This window comes from Serinus canaria, chromosome 1 (genome assembly GCF_022539315.1).
Source record: "Serinus canaria isolate serCan28SL12 chromosome 1, serCan2020, whole genome shotgun sequence".
Classification (NCBI taxonomy): domain Eukaryota; kingdom Metazoa; phylum Chordata; class Aves; order Passeriformes; family Fringillidae; genus Serinus; species Serinus canaria.
Genome location: NC_066313.1, coordinates 20285966 through 20308528, shown reverse-complemented (window position 1 = coordinate 20308528; position 22563 = coordinate 20285966). Strand labels below are relative to the sequence as shown.

General features: G+C 39.5%; 1 protein-coding gene across 1 annotated transcript in view; it reads left to right on the top strand.

The window, feature by feature from the left end:
- The window catches only part of ST3GAL6 (ST3 beta-galactoside alpha-2,3-sialyltransferase 6), a 167180-nt gene that overhangs the window by 132270 nt on the left and 12347 nt on the right, over positions 1–22563 (top strand). The gene's annotated exons all lie outside the window — the stretch shown is intronic.

The following is a 22563-nucleotide window of genomic DNA, read 5'->3' as shown; positions in this document are numbered from 1 at the left end:
AGGTGTCAATGTTATTAAATGTTATTAATGTTTTTAAACACAACCCAAAAAATATTACAAGGAGGCCTCCTAACATAAAGTGGGATGACACAGGCAATAGCAGCCTTGTGAGGTAAAAGTTAACGCTTCCAAATTTCAGCTATAAATGTAAAAAATTCATGATTCAGGAAAGGGGAAATCATTTCAGGGTTTTGTTTTGTTTCAGGGTTGTTAATATAAAAATATTCTGAACACCCTACAGGTAAATTTCTGATACCCTTTGCAACCCTCATGTAAATATTTTCTTTTCATCTTATTTGACTGCAGCACTGAAGGACCACAGACACCAACAATGTCTCCATTTCACCATTGGTATATTTTATTAACCTGTGGTTTCAGGCAACATTCTGTCTTCTGTCATGCTTCCTATCATTGTAAGTTTTATTCAAAGTCTTTCCAGCGAGTTTGCCTTTTAAAGAATTAAATGTGACAGTATTGCAGTTTTTATAGAGTATTGTTGGCTGCTGGGTTTTTTTTTTTTAATATTAGATTCATAAACTTGGAGGGGAGAGTAATGGGAGAGAGTGAACAGTTCTCAAAGTTTTCTCTGCATGATACTGAGAATCTGTCTGATACTGCCTTTCACATTTGTATCTGTAGATTAGTGCCAGTGGGATGGTCGGGCTACAAAACCACTGTATGCCATCCAGTGTAGGATACAAAATCAGGACACTCTTTGAAAATGCAGATCTTCCATTGTAGATGAGCATACACCCATGGCCTTACTGCATGTGGAGGAAGCACATGTCTACCTCAAACAATGCTTACTACAGTATTACAAGATTGATTCTTTAGCATGTCACCTGATAGAGGCCGAATTGAAAAAAGAAAGATAAAAGAATTGATACAGACTGTACCATAGCTGTAACTAATGCCATTTTGTATGTCTTGACTGTTCTGATTCTGTTACACCCACCAGTGAAAAGGGAATGCAGTCCAAAGCTGTTAGTATCAATTCAGTCAATCCAGTCTACAAATGCATAATTTATCTCCTATATTTACTGAATTCCTTTATCTGTGTGTCAGCTCTAGAATTTCCACTGATTCTCTAGCTGATGTTGATACTTGCCATACCAAAATGGAAAAAAACTATAATACATTTTTTTAATGGAGCAACTCTTTGCAGTGTTAATTTAAAGACTGACAGTTTTTCTCAAAGGTGAGCATGCAGCATTAGCCCAATTGAAAATATAAAATCTGTGAGCTTAGTGACTGGGGAAGCAATTCTGCTAAAACTGAGAGAGTCTTGCTAAACAGTCTAGCAAACTGAATGTGAGCCCGTAGTAGTTTGTGGCAGTGAAGAAGGACATTATCTTGGACTGTAATCAATAGAAACATAGCCAGTAGCTTGGGAAAGTGATTATCTCCCCCTGCTCAGCACTTACTAGGCCATATTTAGAAGATCATGTCCAGTGTTGAGCCTCCTGGTGCAAGAAAGATGCCAGTGAACTGCATCAGGGTAAGCAGGGGCCACTGATGTTATCTCTGGGGCTGCTGTCCCTGCCCTTGGAGGTCAGGCTGCAGGAGTGGTGCTTGTCCAGCCTGGCAACAGTCAGGTTTGGGGTTTGTCAAACAGCTGCTTCCCGTACCTAATGGGAGGTTATTAAGAAAGTGGAGGCAGACTCCGTGGTGGTGGAAGGACAACTGACAGCAGGCCTAAGTTGAAAAAAAGGGGCTTGTGTCTGGATATAAGGAAAAGCTTCTTCCCTTGAAAAGCAATCAGGCAGCAGAACTGGTTTTTGGTGGTGCTGTGCTAGCTCCATCCTTGGAGGCTTTCAAGAGCCAAGTGGATAAACCTCGAGAAGCGTGTTCAGACTTCATGACTGACCCTTCTTCAAGCAGGAATTGATTCCATTAAAGATCTTCTAATATTCCTAATGATGCTCTCTTGCTATGTCATTGTACAAAAATACTGAGTTTCCACTCAGGTGATATTGTACAGGAGTTCAGATTAGATGGGTGTCAGTTCATCTGCATTTCAGAGATTGGGACATTGGCCCAGATGATGATCAAACCTGATAAATTGTCCCTGTATTTAAACTTAGTGTTTGTCCATTTCTGAGAAGTAACCAAGATAAAACATGGAAGTCATAACCTTTTAACACATGATTGAGGATTAAATAAAACTTGTGTTCAGTTCCACCAAAATGTGCTTGGTGACAGTATTATGCATTCTGTGTGTGCATTTTGAATATTTTTCTTTTAAATAAGCTTCCTGAAATTTTATTTAATGAAGCCAAGTGGTACACATCTTGTCTGTAAGATATGTATATTCTTTGAAAAATTTCTGCCAAAAGATTATGTAGGGTTTTTAAAAATTATTTTAGAAAGTTAATTTGTGCTCTGTTTCAAATTAAATATAACATCCTTGGGAAAATAAATTTATGATCAAAGGAAATACTTGGCCCAGTGACACTGAAATTTAAAAGGGAATGAAAGAGAACCTGAATAAAAATGTTCATGTTTTCTAATCCATCACTACTGCTTGGGTCTGACGTCTTATCTCACAGATATTGCTCACTTCCTAACTACGCAATTAACAATTTTTAAAATAATAGACTATTTTGATATCCTGGCTACATAATTTATAAATTATTTTCCCTTCAGCACAAAAAAAAAAAAGCTGGATAGAGACAGAATTAAATTTTTCATCTTCAATAATGTTCAAACTGCCTAATAGTATGATAAAATCACTAATAGGAATTTGATTCCAAACATCATTACAATTTTTTTCTTTAGGACTGGAGAAAACATAGTTCTAGTGCATATTTACTGCTGGCAAAAATAGGTCTTGTAGCAACATCCCTCTTTTTTTTTCAAATTGCATACCATTTTAGTGCTGGGGGAGACACAGTATTTTTTTATTCTAACTCCTGAGAATGTGGTATGAAGGAAGCAGGGCAGCTTCTGCTCTCAGTTGTGCTGTGGAAAAAAAGGAGCTTGAGCAGAGGCATGGTTGGCAGTGCTCACAGATTTTGGTAGAGCTCCTTTTCAATCCTTCATTCTATTTCAGTCTTCTTACTTTGCTGTAATAGATCAGAGCATGGTCTATGGAGTGTTTAGCAAAGAGCCTGTCAGCTCAATGCCATTTGCAGACCTTTCATCAGTCCCCATTATTTTTTATTATATATTAAGTTGCAGTAAGTTAAGTTGCAAGTTACTGATTTTGGTTCACAGTTCAGTATTTCCATTGCTCTCTTTTAGTGTAGACATTAAACAATGTTAACCTATTCCCAAGAACCATAGGCTGGCAAAGTTCATGAAAGTGAAGGACCACTACAGGGTTTTTTTCCCTGCTTTAGTTTTCTTCCTACCCTCCCCCACCCCTTTTTTTTTTTTTTTTAAGAACAAAGTACTTTAGTGAGTTTCTAAAAGAAAAGTCAATTATAGAAAAAAATCCTCTGAGTTCATCTTAGCAATATGATGAAGAAGACATGAGTTTTCTGTCCAGCTTGTGTCTGATCTTTGAAATCATTGCTAGTGAGCAGCAGCTACAGCAAAAGTTCTGATGTGGATGAAAAGTTTGTCTGACATTGTTGGTGAAGACATAGAACACTTAAGTAAATTTCGGCACTCTTAAGATTTTTCAAGTTGTTTGAGTTTTATTATTGAGTAAGAAATTTTCTTGCCACCATGTTCACCAGGAGGAGAGAAGGAATAAAAAATAAATGCTTAATGACACATCAGCATTTCTGCATGCATTCTCAAATTGATACTTTGGTCTCTTTTTTTTGACATGGCATTTCTTCTGGAAAGAAATGCTCTTTTCTTGTGAACATTCAAAACATTACCTTGAAACATTGACTAGAAAATGGTCATTTCTATGTATTATATTCTGGACAAAGGCCTTTTCCTAACTCTAGAAATACAGACAACTCTTTAAGTTCATAACAATTTCTTTGGTTTTATAAACTTGTCTCATTTTACATAATGGATACATTCTCATACTTTTCATATAGGTGGAGGAGTTAGATCAGTGATTGCTGTTTTAATTTAATTTATCCAAAACTTTAAGTAGCCTTCATTAATGCATTTGGTAATGCTAGACCAATGACAGGAGAGTAAGTTCACCACTTACTTAACTTAGACCTTTTGCATTTAAGATAATAGTAGTAAGCTTGTTTTTCATTTCTGTTTGTCTCTTTGAGCAACTTCAGTGGCAACATAGAAACCAACCTGCAGAAAGGATTTTCCAGTATTCTTCATCTCCAATCTCCCTTTGGCCAACATATTAAGAGGAACATCGGTAAAAGGAAAGAACATTTTATGTTCTTTCACAGAATTTTTCTCCTAGTGCAGGCCAGTTATATTAATGTCAGGGAGGTGAGTCATCCATAATTATCTTATCTTTTTAATAACAGTGTGCTTCCACTGCCAGAGAAGGAGAGTAACTCGTCTAGTACAGACCCTACATTCTCCTCTGGGAGATATGTAGACTTATGCTATTCTAACAATGTGGCTCTTTTCCACTAGAATACTTTCAGATTCTTTATCAAACTGCTTATAGTCCCATCTCCATGTCCAAACTCAGTGTTACAAACTTTTAAATGTATAGAGAACTTGACATTGTTTTATTTCTGTGAGTGCTCTGTTCAAGGTTGTTTATTTTACAAAAGAACAGGAACTCCTCTAGCATCTGTCATTCATGCACTTGCAACAAGAAAAGGCAGGCTGAACTACTGAAGCTTTAATTCTCAGCATACCATGTTATGTGAAAGCCTTTTTACTCCATCCAAATGCAAAGGCCCTTCATATCTTAAAGCATTTATTTCTATTTATGTTGGACTGGATGGAGTGAACAAGTGTTACTTTTTCTCAAACAGTTCAATGTTTGTATGTTACTGTTAACTTTTGAATAAGCTCTAAGCCAAAATCGTTTTGTCCCACAGACATCAAATGAAATTTATGTGAATTGAAGAAGCTTTTTATTTGTATATTTTTGGGTGGAGTTTTTTGTGTTTTGTTCTGATTTTCAAAGCTGATGGAGTCAGTTCTCTGTAGCTCCATTAGGCTTCCCAGGAACAATTCTAGAGTAATTCCTCCAAGAGATGTTGAGAAATGAACTGGGTGTACACAGTTGACTATAGAAGGAAGTAGTTTGTTTGGCAAGTCAGCTGCTGCTTGACAACTCTGCATATTCTTACCATGCAACAAAACTGAGGCAGCTCTGAACAAAGAATCACTCAGGGAAGAGAAATTTGGTGTAAAATGCTGTCAAATGTGCTGCACCCCTATGTCTGTGCCATGGTTTATCACAGTTTTGCATGATAAAATGTTGTCTAATCACATATACATTCCAGAGAAACTGGGGGGGGGGGGTAAGTCCTTGTTCATTTATTGGTTTGGATAGTTAGCAGAAGTTAGAGGAGGATTCTTTTCTGGTGTTGGAGGAAATACCATGACTGCATTCTTTCTCAGGCTGTTATGATGAGTAGTTTTGAATGAGGAGGGCATTGTTATATGTACTTTGTTAATAATTTGGAACTGTAAGCTGATTTTCTCCATAATTTTTTTTAATAACATTTTCATATTAATTTGTTTGCTTAGTATTATGGAAGAAAGAAAATCACAACATGTACTGAGCTCTTCTTTTGTTGGCATCTCAGAGGGTAAGGTGCACTGCTAGAAGAATACAGAATCACAGAATGGCTTCAGTTTGAAAAGACCTCTAAGATCAAGTCCAACCATTATCCCAGCACTTCCAAGCCCACCACTAAGCCATGTGCCCAGGTGCCACGTCTACCCATCTTTTAAATACCTCCAGAGATGGCAACTCAGCCTTTTCCCTAGACAGACTGTTCCAGGGCTTTACAATCCTTTGCATGAGGATTTTTTTCCTAATAACCAATCTAAAAACATTTAAGTCCATTTCCTTTTATCCCTTCACTAGTTATTTAAAGGAAGAAACTGACCTCTACCTCACTACACCCTCTTTTCAGGCAGTTGTAGTAGGTGATAAGGTGGCCCCTGAGCCTCCTTTTCTGCAGGCTAAACACCCCCAGCTCCCTCAGCCACTCCTCACAGGACTTGTGCTCCAGACCCTTCCTCAGTTTCATTGCCCTTCTCTGGACAGACTTCAGCACCTCAATATCTTTCCTGAACTTAGGGATCCAGAACTAGACACAGGACTCAAGGCAGTCTCACCAGTGCTGAGTACAGAGGGACAATCCCTGCCCTGGTCCTGCTGGCCACACTATTGCTGATACAGGCCAGGATGCCATTGGCCTTTGTGGCTGCCTGGGCACACTACTGGCTCATGTTCAGCTGCTGTCAACCAGCACCCACAGGTCCTTTTCTGCCAGGCAGCTTTCCAGCCACTCTTCCCTCACCCTGTCTTGCTGCCTGGGGTTGTTGTGACCCAAGTGCAGGACCTGGCACTCACTGAACCTAATTAAACCCCATGTAACTGCCTTCAGCCATCAATCCAACCTGTCCTAATATCCCTCTGCAGAGCATTCTTATCCTCCAGTAGATCAGCACTCACCAACTTGTTGTCTGTGAACTGACTGAGGGTGCACTTTGAAATGCAATACACCCTTTGGATGTATTTTGAAATTCCAGTCATGTTGCCTGAAGCAAATTAAAATTTTTAGAGTTTAAATATGGCAAACAAAATAAATCAAACTGGGATGAAGTTGCAGGCAGATTGAAGGCTGTGTAATGCACTCTTTTTTCATGAAATCTAGGTTTGTCCATTTGCTTAAGACTGTTTTAAAGTTTTTTACCACTTTTTATCTTACGCTCCACTCTGATTCTTACCTTCAAACTTGCTTCCTCTACCCAGCAAAAATAATTTTTTTTTTTTCTTCCCTCTATATTGCAGGTGGTGAAGTTGTACAGTAATGGCAAAAGCCACAGTATGGTAACAGCAAAAAAGTGATTTCATTTATTTTTTCATGGTGTTCAGTTCATGAGGACCAGTTTCCATCAGGCCTTTCCAAGCTATGTCTCTGTAGCAGCAAATTTCAGGGTGAAGTTTGTGAGAAGTAGTGAAGAGGTGAACTTGATCAAAGTTTCTGACTGTGGAATAATCCACAGGGGGAGACAAGACAGAGCCAATAACACTCCAGAAATTTGCCGATCCTGTTATATTTTTTGTAACTTTTTTTAAGAGTTCTCAACTTTCCAAAATTACAACTTGAGGGTTCAAATATGGCTATACTTCAGAAATGTCCTATTAATTTATTTTCTTATTAGACATAATTTTTGCTCTTTTTTATTGGTAGTTATTTTTCTCAATGAGATCCCTATAATGGGTCATACTCCCATTGCTGAAGTTGCTAAAATTGTGGTAAACTTTGCTAACAAATTTATGGATCTCTTACATTTAAAAAAAAATCTCTAAAAACTACTTAAAAGGAAAATTTTGGAAAGATGTTGTGCATTTCCAACATTTTCCTTCAAATAAAACTGTTTCAGGAAGAAATTCTGTATAACATTTAGTTTCTGTAGAAATTCTGCCAAAAAACCCTAACAATAACATACCCACATAATATTCATTGTCAATCAAAAAAGGTCTCAGTACAATTCTGAGATCATTTTCCTTCAGCATATTTTTTCCCAGACTTATGAGAAGAGGGAAATAGGAGGGTCCTTGTCATGGTTTAGGGCAAATTTTGGAGAAAACCTCCAAAGGGGGCCCCTCCAGAAAGCAAACCCACGCAGCCCCTCCCCCCAATCAGTTTGGGAAGGATTCCTCAGAGAGAAGTGGAAAGAACCTGTTTATTTAACAAGCACAGCACCCCCCAACACACAAAATGAACAATACCGGATGACACCACTCTTTCACCGTTCTGAAAAAGATGACAAATTCAAAAAGTCTCTCCTGGGGTAGTTGCTCTGTTATCGGTCCCTCTGGCACTGGGGCAGCTGCTGCAGCCACAAGATGCAAACTCTCAGCATTCACAGGTCCCAATCCGGAGCAGGTTCGAGTGGTTCCAAGAAAAGGGAAAGAAAAACAGTCCAGAGAAAATTTGGTATGCCTAGCTAAACTAACTAACAAGCAAAAGCAAAAAGCAAGAGCAAAGCAGGAGCAAGAGCAAAGAGAAAGCAAGAGCAAAAAGCAAAAGCAGCACTATGTACTGCCCTCGTCTCTGTGTCCCGCCAACTGTGGGGGAGTGAGCAGGCTGATAACAAAACAAAACTTCGTTTTTCTGAGCCAGTCTTGAAGGCACAGAACATAATATTCAGCCTAAACAGAACACATGAATGGGGATACAAGCATCATAACATCACCCTAGGACAGTCCTCAAGAGATTTTTTTTTCCCTTGTTTGACTGAACTTAGGATCTTTAGGAAAGGGAATAGTGTATTCCAAGTGTGACTGTCTGGTGAGGGAACTTCTAACATATGTATTAATTTATGTACATAAAAATGAAAGTTGGGAACAAGTCACAGTCTGTAGATTGGCTAGTAAGTTAAATGGGAATGCAGTTATATTTATATCTGTAGTTTTAAAATATATGCACTTGTGCACACTGGCTACAGAAGAAGGATCAAGGGTGTTTACTGAATATAAACATTTAACTTTCTTAATGCTCCCAAATTGCAATTCATGTCACAATACTTCCACAATATTTTCCATATTATCAATTGTCCAAAGACAATTGGGAATAAATTATACTATATATGAGGAAAAAATCTATGACCTTTTAATAAGAATGAACAGACGTTTTGAGTGCTGTTTCTATGTAATTATTTGATTTAGCATTGAGGTTGTGGGTTTTTTAATGTATGCATAAACATATATAGCTGTGCTATACTGGGTTGATATAAAAAAACCGTAATAGTGAGTCATTAGAGAGGTGGCTTATATCTCTTAATTTAGCTCCCCAGCTATTAAACACCCTGCTATTTTTTTAGGTGGACTACTTGAATTTTTGCTCAGCAACTTCCAATGAAACTTGCATGGACTGATATGTGTGCAGCTGTTAAATGGGTTCAGTGTTTTCCTGTTGATTGATTATACGTTGTCATTCAGCTGGTGCTTAATACAGGTTGAACAAAATAAAAACATAGATTATGGACATCCAGAGACAGAAAATTTATTTATTCAAACTAAAAAAGACCAGTTCTGGCTTTTACCATCTGAATATTTGGGGTGCCACCTTCTCTCTGTTTGCATTTGTTTGTTCACATAACACACAGTAATTTTAAAACATGACTGTTTCTGCAAAAAGGTGTCTTTCTGCATAAGAAACTATTCTTATTCTCCACAGAGCTGACATGGGCCCACTTCAGGCACCTAGCTTCTAAAGATATGATTATACAGAGGCAGAGAGTTCAGAATGCAGCAGAGAATGATCACAGTGGTCTGTGACTTCTTACTTATAAGAAATGTAGGATAGCTTGGGTAGTTTGGTTGAAAGAGAAAGTTTAGGGGGGACACTAAAAGCCTTCAGAAGTATGTAAAAGCACATTTCAAAGAGGAAGAGGCAAATGAATAAAAGGTCAAAATTTGGATTAACAAAAAGCAGTTTGCTGTCATATAAATTCTTTATTTGCAGAAGGATTTCAACTAGTCTGTTTCTGTTGGAACATCTATACAGTCAACTTTAGAGAGTTCTGTGTTGCACTGGGAGTGATACAGTGTGAGAATCAGTATCAAACACTCTAAATGACATTGCATGTTTTGAGTAGTATGTACTTAGGGCCATTGTGATTATGAAAATGTTGTGTGCAGTCTATAAAGTGGAATACACACACATTAAAAAGTTACTTAAATAATTTTGAATGCTGATCTGTTCAGCAATCAAGTCTGAACTAAAAGGGTCTAAGTTACTCCTATGAATTGTCTGGCCATACTCAGTATTTATTTTTAACTTGTAAATAATTCAGCATTAATATTTCCAGGTTTTCCCATGTATTCAATCATCATGTTTCACATTACTTCCTATCACATGGACATAATTTTTAAAAGTGTGGTTGTTTTCTATTGTCTCCTGTGTCCATCTTCCTCTGTATGTTTCTGTATGTTTCCAATTGCCCATTGTTTGCAGTTTATGCCCTTTGTTGGTAGAGCTGTTAATAGAGAATAATGTGTTTCTTGGAAAAAGAAAATATGTGCCAAAGGTCTTTTCTAAATTATATTTTAAGATATTACAGAAACACTGACCCACTTCACATTATCTTTCAGAATCACAGAAATCAGATAAATCCCATAATACTAAAAAGAAAAAAAGTTACAATTTCTAAATGATATTTTTCCCTACCTTTCAGTTTCCCTCTTCTTCCTGAAGTGACTTCACCCATTGAAAAAATCAGATTATCAGAGTTATCAGAGTAAGTTATCAGATAACTTACTATCCTAGTAAGTTAAGAAAATAGATGTTAGGAGAGAAACTTATTAACCTTCTAGATAATAAGCTTGATTCTACTGATGGCACATTGCTGCTTTTAGTGAGAGAAGAAAGCAGGCTTGGTGTGCAAGTCCTGGGTCTTAGCTAATGTGCAGACCTCCAGTAGATGAGAGGGTGTTAGTGTTCAGGAACACATAATCATGAGAAATGATTATATGCAGGTGAATTTATTGAAGAGCTCTGGGTGTCAGGGGTACGAATCCAAATCTGACTCCGACATGGGTTCAGGGTGAACATACTTTTCTATTCTACCATTATATAACTTTCATGTTAATTATTAAGCTTGTATTGTTCAATTGTATGCATAGATTTCAGCCAAGCATAGCCTCCTTAGATTAGGAACATAGAGTTTCTCATGGTTCTTCTTATGATTATACAATTATTATTTTTAATTGCTAAACAATCATCACATCTAACAATTATATAATTTATCATACTACTTACGCAGGTGAAATGCAAAGCTTAACATTTCAGAGTCTATCTTAACATTTTTCCAGGGCCTCACTATCAAGGGGTACTGCAAAACCAGGCTTTTCATATTACATCCTAAATTTGAGGCATGCAGGTGTAAAATGGGGAATCAGGGTCAGCATCAGAAAATAGTAAACTATTATAAAAAGTTTTACAGAACCCTATATTTGTATCTGAATCATGATCCAATACTCTCCTAATTTTTAGAATAAAGCAAATTATAAACTGCTGCAGTTCAGAGTTACTATGTGCATGTGTGTGACTGCTTGTGGACATCTCTTAGCAGAACAATATAATTTAGACATCTTTTTGTAAATTGAACTGTCTCATGGTTTGACTGTTGCCAATCAAACATTGACAAGGGAAATATTTTTTAAAAACTCAAACGTGTTGCATTTTTATTTATGCCATAAATTTAGACATTTCTTTGGAGAATCCATCTCATCCCCTGTTCAAACTTACACTATTTGTAAATATATTTAACTTTCAGTTGTATCTGCAAATCAATTTTTTATTCACTTAAAACTGATGCTTTAACATTTTAATAGGGAGAGGTGATAGGTACTCACAGGAAAAGGGGTAGTAAATTAAAATTAGTGTAAATACAGTTAAAGAATTATTGAGAAGAGAGATTTGGGCTGCACATGTGTTGCAGGGGAGTTGCAGGAGAGTTGTTCTTTGCTGCAGGGGCTCAGAAGGATTCCTATGGCCTGAGGAAAACATGCAGGCCATACAGAGGGGGTCATATCTCAGTGTCTGAGACAGCAAGCCTGTTCCATAGCACCCAAAAGGTGCCTCTGCAAAGGGAAGAAAGGAGACCAGAGAACTTTGCATCTTGTTGGCTTTTTAGGGCACCAGTGAGCAAAGTATAAATCTAGATTCTTATTGCCCATGTGATGGAGTCTGTAACTGCAGATCACAGTTCTGGATAGTTTAAAAGAAGAGCAGCTATTTCCTTAATGATTCCTTCCAGAGAGAAGAAGTCTTCACATAAAATCCAAAGAGGAAAATGAGGAATAAATCATCATATAGAAATTGAAGCAATGCTAAGTGTAGACTCTGTAGTTAAGAGAGAACTGATGTATATTAGGCAAAAGGCTGGTAATTCCAATGGTCTGTCAATCTGTTTGGAGGGTTTTTTTTCTTTCTTCTCTAACTTCTTCCCTCCTTGTCTCCTTCCCCATCGTTTTGTTGCTCTCATTTTCTCTCTTGCACACATCACAAAAGATGCCTTGTGCTACCTAAGGACACAAACAACACAAACACAATGTTGCATTTGCTATTGCACTCTGTGGAGTAAAATCTGAAATAACTTCCTAAGATGTCTGAAATAGTGGTAAAATGAGAGAAAAGAAGGGAAAAAAATCTCTATAAAGAACTACGGAGACATGGGCCAGATCTTATTGTACATGTCCAGGTGTACAACAGGGCTTTAACTGCTGTGGAAGGCTCCAATACTGAACTACTTGCTCAGTTTGTCCATGAGCAGAAAAAAAAAATCTTTTTTTTTTTTTTTTTTTTTTTTTTTTTTGTGGACTCAGTGCTTGCTTATCTAAATTTGATTATTTTTGTATAACTACTTGCAAGACATAAATAAGACAATGAGATGCGTTTTGCCATTCTTGTTTGTAATTGATCTCAAATACAGCTACTGCAATGCAGCTGTCTTCTTGCAGCTTGTGTTCCTAACTTCCTCATATATTTTTTCATGATGTGCACAGTCTTCCTACCTGCTTAGCCATTTTTAAGCTCTTTCTCTTAAGTCAAGTTCTGTTTGCACCTATTGAGGACTTGAGTCTAATTCTGTAATATTACCTATTGCTTGGAGTCTAACTCCCTTAAGTGAAAGAAAAGCTGTATGGAACGATTTCTGTGTAGTGACTGGGCATAACCTTATCAGTTTTCTACAAAGAGCTTCTAGCACATTGTACATGTATTTCTGAAACAGATTATGGTTTTCCCAAATGCTTTTAAGTTTTCTTTTTGCTGCCAGAGCCACCCAAAGAATTTGAATTTGAGCAACAACTTGGCCCTATAATTCTTGTGTGAAAGAGACAATGAAGAACTATCATAATTTCCCTTGAACAGTCATGATTTTATGGGCCACTACTATAACCCTTCTTGGCTGTCATTTTTCCCAGATAATAATCTGTGGGCCTCACCCAATATCCCCTGCTTTCTGGGTGAAATATCCTGGTCTATGAGACAAAGTGCAGGATACCTACATCACATAATCACACTCTCATGAAGTGGCCTGTGGCATGTACTCTGACTTACACCTGGAGCTTATATTTGACCGTGATGTGTACAGAGGCCTGATTAAGGTAGGGGGGAAGCTGACTAAACAAACACAGAGTAAATTAATTAATCTGGATATAATTTTTTGTGTTACTGGAAAGCCTCATAGAAAAAACCTCGGTGTAGGACTGCCATTCCTGACCATCAGGCAGTTAGAAAGAATAGTACACAGAAAAGTTTAGTATAAAAAACTACCATACACAAAAATATACACATGCAAGCACTTAGCATAGGAAAAGCCTTGGCAAGAGTCCTAAAAATGTGATTATGGAATCAATACAATAGTGAAAATGTCGCTGAATATATAATTAAACCAGTGAGTACATAGAAGAGAGAAGAATACTTGAACTTGTGTACATTGTGGTTATTTGCAGAGCTTCTATAACAGCTGCAGTGCAGGTATACCTAGCTATGAATATTCACTCCTGAGTCTGAACCACAGAACTGAGCATGTAGGAAAATTATATTTAAATTCAATATAAGATTGTTAGTAAGGGGGATGATGTAATATTGTGGCATAGTTACAAAATAAATAGTGTTTTACATTTCTCTGAGTGTACCCTGGCTTCTCAGTGGGCCTTGCTCTGGACAGAACCATGTGTCCCTGTTTCTGGGGAATAACAGGAGAGCCTTTCCCAGCTGTATTGGCTTGTCCACTTGGGCACCTGTGAGATCCTTCACTCTGGGAGGAGGTAGGTCTGTCACTGGGATTCACCTCAGGGGACTTGGAAATGTTATTTGTTTTATCCTTTTCACATGTGCTAGGAAAACAGTAGAAAGAGTAAGATACTCGTATGCCTACATCTATCTTGTACCTTCATCCTTCCTTGCCTGCACTGAAATCCCTTCATGTCAGAGATTCTATGTCTATTTAAATCTGAGACCCTGCTGCCCTTATCTACACTGAGCTGCAATTTTCTACCCCAAACAAAACAAATGGTTAGAAGGAAAAGACGACTTTTTCCTTGTGTCTGAATGCCACAGATGCCACCAAGTGAAGGCGTCAAGCTGACCCTTCTTGCAGAAGGACTAACTAGTCACTCTGTGTCTTCTGGGTAAGAAATAGAAATACTCTGCATTCTTTCCTTGTTGGTCTAAAATAGATCATAAAGAAGATATTCCAGGCACAGTGTTTAAAAAAACCTGGAGAGGACTGAGTGGCACTTAAATCTTTAGTGTGGTATTTTCCACAAGGGTCACAGGATGAAGGAAGAGACGAGAAAGTTGACTCCATGTATCAGAAGCTTGATTTATTATTATATGATAGATATTATATTAAAACTATACTAAAAGAATAGAAGAAAGGATTTCACTAGAAGGCTAAGCTAAGAATAGAACAGGAATCAAAACAAAGTCTTGTCTCTCACCGAGACAGTCCGGCCAGGTGAACTGTGATTGGCCCGTAATTGGAAACAGCCTGATGAGGCCAATCACAGATTCCCCCTGTTGCATTCCACAGCAGCAGATAAGAATTGTTTACAGTTTGTTCCTGAGGCCTCTCAGCTTCTCAGGAGGGGAAAAATCCTAAGGAAAGGATTTTTCATAAAACATGTCAGTGACATCTCACCCTTTTTATTTTAAATAAATTAAAAGGAAAAATATTTGCAATTTCATCTGCTGGACCAAGGAGAGGAAAGAACAAGCACCTGAGAGGCTATGTGTTGCCAATCAAAATATCAATCAAATGCTGGTGTGGAACCATCAGGGAATTCTTCACCTGCAAAAAACCAAATTCCATCACATCACCAAAACAATCTCAAGATAGAAAAAAATACAAAAACAATGCAAAGAAAGTTCATTGCTCATTGCTTCAAGTCCAAACAGCTGAGTTTCAGGAAAAAGTCCGAACTGAAGATGTTCCTTTTTGACATTGCTGAAAGTCCCTTTTGGTCCTGAAACAGGCTTGTAAAATTTTCTGAGCTGCTAGCTCTTTCAACTCTTTTTATTTAATTTTTTTTTTTTTTTTTTTTTCCAAAAGAGCAGCAGCAGAGAAGCAGAGAGGGGCCACTGAGGCCCTGCGGGGCGCCCGGCCTACAGAACGGTGGCCCAGGTCCTGACGGGGGAAGCAAAGCCCCCAAACCCAACAGGCGCTGGCTGGGCGGAGGCCCTGGCCCAGGGAACCGAGCCAAACAGCCCAGACCCGGGCGCGGAGCGGGCTCTGTGTTCTCTCAACCCGGCACACAGCTGCCGATACCTGGGCAGCACGAGTGACCGAACGCTTCATCCCCTCTGAACCGGTGCAGACCAGCAGCTGGGGAAGAGAAGCTTTCCCAGGGATCAACACCCCAGATCTGGGGGTGCTTTGTCCCCAGAGCAAGTGAGCGATGCTCACTTTCCACTGTGACTCCTGCCTCCGCAACGCAAATGCAAAAGGTGTTCCCTCTTTCTGCCCCTCCGTACCACCCCCTGTGGGCTGAGGACCAGAGGCAGAAGGCTCAGGAGCCCCCTCCCCCACGCCACTGGGGCGCGCAGGGAGAGTCAGGCATTCCAACCCCCAGCGGGAACCTCCGAAACAAACCCGAATCGGCCCGCGAGAAACACTGAGTTTGAAGGCAGGCAGATGGGCTGAGCCCACAATCAGCTGTCGAGCCACACCCCCCCCACGGAGGGGCAGGCCGGAATCCCCTTCCCCTGTCCCAGCTCCCCCCGCAGGGGCAGCCTCGGGACATCCTGAAAAGCTCGGGGGGGAATCCAAGCTGATCGCACGGGCTGCGGCCGCCGCGAGAGGCGGCGGGACCACGGGCAGCTCCGATGATGGTTCCGCTTGGTGGTTCTCAACCTCAGCCTCCTCCACCGGCGTGGCAGGCGAAGGCGAGGCCGCTGCGGTCGGAGCACTCACGGGCTCTGCTGGAGGGTCGGACGCGGGTGGGACTGGCGCGGACGGTGTGGGACCGACCCCCGCTGGCACCGCTGTGAACGCAATTGCCGGCTGCGATGCAGAAGGAGAAGGGACAGGGGCGGCAGGTCCCGACTCCGGGACGGGCTGCCGTCGATTGTCGCTGCTGTCGAGTGTGTCGCCTAGCAACTCGGGCGAAGCCGTGGGAGGCGGTGCTTCTGCCACGGGAATGCCGACAAACTCTGCAGGAAGCGATGGGTCCGGTCCGGGCTGAGGCGGTGCCACAGGAGGGGCCGCGGGGACTGGCACTTCCTGCGGGGCGGGCAGGGGTGGGGCCCGCGGCTCGGGCTCGGGCAGCGGAGCCAACTCACCTCCCCCCTGAGAGCAGCGAGGGGACACAGGCGGTTCCGTCGGAGCATGCTCCAAAGGCGCAGAAAAAAACTTTTCTTCTGCTGCGGGCAAAGCTTCGCCCCCCCACCACCATTCGGGGGGGCTGGGAAGCTGCAGGCTGTGGTTTTGCACAAATTCCACTCTTGCCAGCTCCAGCAAAAGACAGCCTCTTGAATACGCAATCTCCTTGAATGAATATTCTATCAATTTCAAAATTGAGAAGAGAGTTTTGAATGCTGGATAACAGTGAGGAGTTCCAAATCCCTCATGGTGCAAAGCATCCTCGAAAACCAATGCCATGCAGTACACTATGCAGGAATCAAGGGAATACAACAGATCAAGGAAAAAGCCATAGTATTTTGTCCACCTGAAAAACTCATAGAAATGTCTCTTCACCATAGGAACTCTACATCGATGACCCCATTTTTGCCAGAGGTTAATAACTTCTTCATCTCCGAAAGAGAATGGAACCTCTGCCTCCATAGGCACCCTCTTCCACATCCTAGCCCACCCTGCACGAAGGGCAGCATTTTTAGGAAGGGCAGTGTAAACAGTACCTTGTGACAGTGTCCTCTGGGCTTCAGCAGGCTGCTCTGCGCCGCGAAGACTCCCGGACATCCTGTCACAGAGACTTTTCAAAAGGTTCTCTCTGTGGCCAGCCTTGGCTGTGAACTCTGTCCAATTTCAGGATCTTCAGTTCTTCAGTTCCTGGCTAGAAGCCACTTCTGTGGTCACTTGTGTAGGTGACCATCAATGCTAAACACTCGGGGTTTACCCAAATGTAGCAATGCTCCTCTGGGCTTACCAAATGAAGAATTCTTCTTCACTCAGGGTCCAATTGTGGTGATTTCTTCACTCAAGGCACCATCTGTCAATTCTGTCCTCGGTGTTCACCTTTCGTGGTGATGTTCCTTTTTTTCACTCGGAGGTCACCATATGTGGTATTTTCCACAAGGGTCACAGGATGAGGGAAGAGACGAGAAAGTTGACTCCATGTATCAGAAGCTTGATTTATTATTATATGATAGATATTATATTAAAACTATACTAAAAGAATAGAAGAAAGGATTTCACTAGAAGGCTAAGCTAAGAATAGAATAGGAATCAAAACAAAGTCTTGTCTCTCACCGAGACAGTCCGGCCAGGTGAACTGTGATTGGCCCGTAATTGGAAACAGCCTGATGAGGCCAATCACAGATTCCCCCTGTTGCATTCCACAGCAGCAGATAAGAATTGTTTACAGTTTGTTCCTGAGGCCTCTCAGCGTCTCAGGAGGGGAAAAATCCTAAGGAAAGGATTTTTCATAAAACATGTCGGTGACACTTTAGATGGTATTTAAAAGCTGATATCTGGCACAGTCAAGTTAAATTTGAATTTGTATACATTGACTGTACCTGAAACTCTGTGCTACATGTGCTAGGGGCAGACAGGTGATAGAAGGAATGTGTGGTTAATCTGAGGAAATGAAAATACTTTTCAGACATGTGATTCCTTTTGTCCTCTTTCTGTGAAATGGGTTGAACAAGCTGCAATTTCTTTGTCTTGTGTGATAGAATTGTAATACAGTGGTGGATGTGGAAGAGGTCTTTCTCTGGGAAGTTTCTGTTGTCTTGATAGCTGGATATTAATATAGGCTGTTACCATGCATAATTAACCAGCTGTGAGTAAAAATATCTGCGATGTTAATTCCAAATTATATATAGAGGAGTGGCATGGTAGGTAGATGCTAAACGCTCCATGATGGAGAAGTCATAGTCTGGGTTGTTCAGTGATCATCTCCAAAAGTTGTGCTTTTTCTTATGAGAGAAAATCCTGTGCATTCTTACATAATAAAAAAGGTAATCTTTAGAGTTGTCTTCTAACCCAGGTTTTGAAGATATGCTTGTAAGCAAGAAAAGAGTGAGGGAAAGCAATCTTTTTTCTGAAGTGACAAGTGACAACACCCCCTTTTTTTTTTTTAAGCCCACTTTCCCATGGATCTCTTATCCAAGTGGCCTTACACTTTCCCAAAATAATTTTTTCTGGCTAGAGACCAAACACAAGAACTTAAGGCAAAAAAAAATGTTTCTTAAAAAAAAAATGTCTGAAAGAAGTAATAAAAATGCAATTGTATTTAATGATGTTGATTTAGCACTTAGGGCTAATAATTATGTATTAAAATCAGATTTTGATTTTTGTATGGGTGCTATAGATTTTTCTTCTATCTAGAAGTGTACATACATCATGAAGGAAATAGCAGATGGAAAGACTTCAGTGGTATGTCAGACTTGTTCCCAGCCATATTCTAGCAGTGTTCCATCCTGTCACCATTAGCAGAACCCCTTCCCAAGGTCTCTGGTGGAAGGAAGTGGCATAGTTCAGGGCTTGCTGACCTTACTACTGTTTACTTACATGGGAACAGCAGCTGGTCCAGTAAACACTATAGGGTGGTGTAACCCTTTCATTCCATTATTTTGCTCACTTGCTGTCTGTCACAAATGTCAAATTCTCACCCCACAGCTCTCAGTGGGGAGAGGCAGCAGCTGTTGCTGATTTCATCAGCTTCTACAATAGCTGCATCCTCAGTACAGACATGTGCCAGTGGCAAGGCTGAGATTTGTGTTTGGGGTTTTTTTGTTTTAAAATATTGCCTATACGCCTTTAACTAGATGAAATCTTTGTTCTTTGCCTTGTACAAAAAATAGTAATATGAAAAAACATCTCCTGGGAATTTAAAAATCTTGACAGATTTATTAATCTAAATATCTAAGAGCACAGCAATTGCACTCTTTTAGACTTGTTACAGAGTGAAATAAAACACCCACACTCACTATCTTGCAGCTGGGGAAAGACGAAGGGAAGGATCTTGTTAGATAGAAAAGAAGGAACTTATTGTTAGCTACTGATTAAACTAAGAAGAGAGCCAGCATTTAGATTTCTTTTCACAAAATATTGGATGACGTTGCATGTCACTGGACTGTAATCTCTGTATATCAGCAATGTTAACCTTCAAAACAGCAACAAAACAATTCTTTTGATCAGTTGCTGAATCTCACATAGAAACCTTGTTTTTTGGACATCCAAGTGGACACAAGATTTCTTTGATTGGATTCTCTTTGCCTTCTAGGGTTAGATTTCATATGGCCTGTAGCTTTGTAGGAATGGCATCTGTATCCCTTTCCCACATGTGGAGGGAAAGATGGACAAATTCTGCTGTCTCTCAGAGCAGACTGTTTTGAGGAACTGGAAAAATAAATGTTCAGTAGCATCAGTGCAGTGTCAGACTGCTGGATGTGTAAAGTGTAAAACTTTACATGGAAATGACTCATGTGGCCCTCACACTTGCAAAAGTTTTCTCACATCTGTATGCCATAAGTAGACTCGATTAATGAAAGTGTGAATGGGGTAGAGAAGACTTAAACCTGCTGATTACAAAGGAGATTCCATGATCTAAGAAGGGGTGTACATACATTGTGGCTCAGAGTAATTTATTCCATGTTTAAATAGTGTTCTCTTAAAATGTATAATGTGGGTGTTTGCCTGAGCTCTTGACAACAAAATTCATTACAAATTATGTGTTTTCTGACAGGCACATGCTAATTTCCATTTCAATTTCCTACAAATGTTATCTTTGGATTCAGCAATGTACTAATTTGGACTTAAATATATTTTCCTTTTTAACAAAGGAATTAAGTCAAAAGTGTGGTCGTTTTTTCTCATTTTTTCTCAGCCTAGGCCATCAATGTGATAATATAACAGTACCTTCCAAAATGCCTCAAAACCTCACAAAACACAGACAAGTGACGGTAGTAGGATTAATTGTAAGTCTTTTGGTTGGGTTTTTTTTTTTTTTTTGTTTTGTTTTGTTTAGTTGTTTTTTTTTTTTTTATGAGGCGTTTTTTTTTATGGTGTGGTGGTTTTGATTTTTTTTTAAATTATTGATTCATAAAGTAGATCAGGGCCTGTCACTTTCCTGAAAACAGATAACAAACTGAAGGAGGCATGATGACATACTTCACAGATCTGAGCATCTTCCCTGGGGATCTTTCAGCAGTTGCAGGGCATCATTGGGGCACTATCAAGGAGAATCAGGATGGGTAGGGCATTGGGGGTTTTCTTCCAGCAAGGAGGCAGACACTGGAAGAAATGCTGTCTGCACACGCTCTTGGAATTGTGCAGCCACCTTGCCAGAAAGGAGAAATGTCTGCAACTCATGCAATCCCTGCCATCTCTAGCAGACTTATTTTGGTGGGTGTTGTGATGCAGGCTTTTGTTCTCTTAGAACTGGAAGGAGACATTTAAATGATAACTTTTGAATGTGTTATTAAAAAAAACCTTTCAAATAAGTAATTGTTCAGAACAGCTATTCCCAAAGCAGTTTTCTTTCTTTAAAAGTCTCCTGGGACTTTTGTTCTTGTTTGTTTGTTAGTTTGTTTTTCTTGACTTTTCTCACATTTTCTTCACATTTCTCTCCCATCCTCCCAAGAGACTCAAAATTACTCTGTAGCATAGCAGAAAAAAAACCAATCGAGGTGGAATTCCCCCCAGTACTTTTTTTTGTCTAAATCCCAGTGAAAGTCAGTGGTGTTGATACTCCAAAACCAGTTAATGATTTTAAAAATCCTACCTAAATAAAGCTATCTACCGCCTTGGTTTTGCTGAGTAACATTTACAGAGCCTGTACTGTAATAGAGCATCTCCTCATTGACAGAGGAGGACAAAACATTTTTAGATATCTAGTTTGAAGGTAGGGGTCATGTCAGTTAGAGCAAAAGTAGCAGTATTTTTCACTCCTGTGTCTGATGCAGCTGAAGTTTGAAGCTATGTTACCAGTCAGCTAAATGCTGGTAGCCATGGAGAGAAGCAGCAGCTAATTGAAACTAATAAATCTCTTTGTGTTAGATAGTTTTGTCCAAGAAAGTAAAGGGCATGTGGTAACAATGAGTATAACTACATTTTATAGTTTTGTCCAAGAAAGTAAAAGGCATGTGGTAACAATGAGTAGAACTACATTTCATTTTTGTTGTGAGGTTACAGTTACAGATAGAGTTATGCCATTAGCTGTTTCATTGCAGTATTAGAAATTCAGCAGGGCATGGTGTGAATGAAGCAGTTTCTTTATATGCATGAGTGACACACAGGAACTTCATTCTTGCTGTCTTTCAAAATTTCTCCTTCATTGTATGCTTTCTCTTGGAGCAGAGATTTTTAAATCTGCCAAAGGCATCACAGTACTGGTTAACAGTCAGACTTAATGATTCTAAGAGTCTTTTCCAATGTAAATGTTTCTATGAGTCTATCCTGTGGTTTTATCTAACTTCTCTGACAGGCTTCCACTTCTCAGTCTGGCTCTACAGACCCAAAGTGCCTATTCAAACTCTGTGTGTAATGCAAGAGAGCAAATACTTGCCTCATTAAAAAAAAATTTGGGAGAGGCAAGTGACTTGTCCAGTTACAGAGTGGAATCCTTTCATCTTGGCACTCTTGAATGGTTTTTGGACCTAAATATTGACATTTTAATACTGTGCATCTACAGAAAGCAGTTAGTGAAAATGAAACAGAGCTGAAAATTTGTCTTGGTCTGAACTTTGCTCACAAAAACTGTGAAAGAAAGCATTTCATAAATATATGCTAGTATAGGTAAGGTTTTCTGTTCAAAATAAGTAGTCTCTTATTTTTGAAGTTTTGTATTTAAAACATTTTGAAACAAAGCTTTTCAGATAGGAAAAGAAACCTACTAAATTTTTGGAAGTGTGTTTTTGAAACCATTGTTTTGAAAATAAATTAAACACATCATCCTTTGGATTTGCTAATAATTGAAGGCACGCATCGTTTTAGATTGTTATGCTGTAACTTTTTTAATTTTCAGCAACTGCAAAAGGGGTCTGTACAGCCTTGACCAGGAGTTCTTAGATCTGTATGAGAGCTCCCTGATACAATGATCTCTGAGGTTAGTACTTCTGCATTGCACTATATTTCAATTACTGCAATGGTGGTACCTACAGTTGCAGACTCCAGCTTGGCTGTTCCTCAGTCTCTCTGAAAAAGTAATATAGTGGTAAAATTATAAACAGGAAAGGAATTAAAGAAGATTTTGATTTTTTTGTCCCCTGGATTTTTAAAGGAAGTAGACAGCTATTGAACTATTTCCACAAACGGATGTACCCTTTGAATTTCATGTAAGTTCTGTTT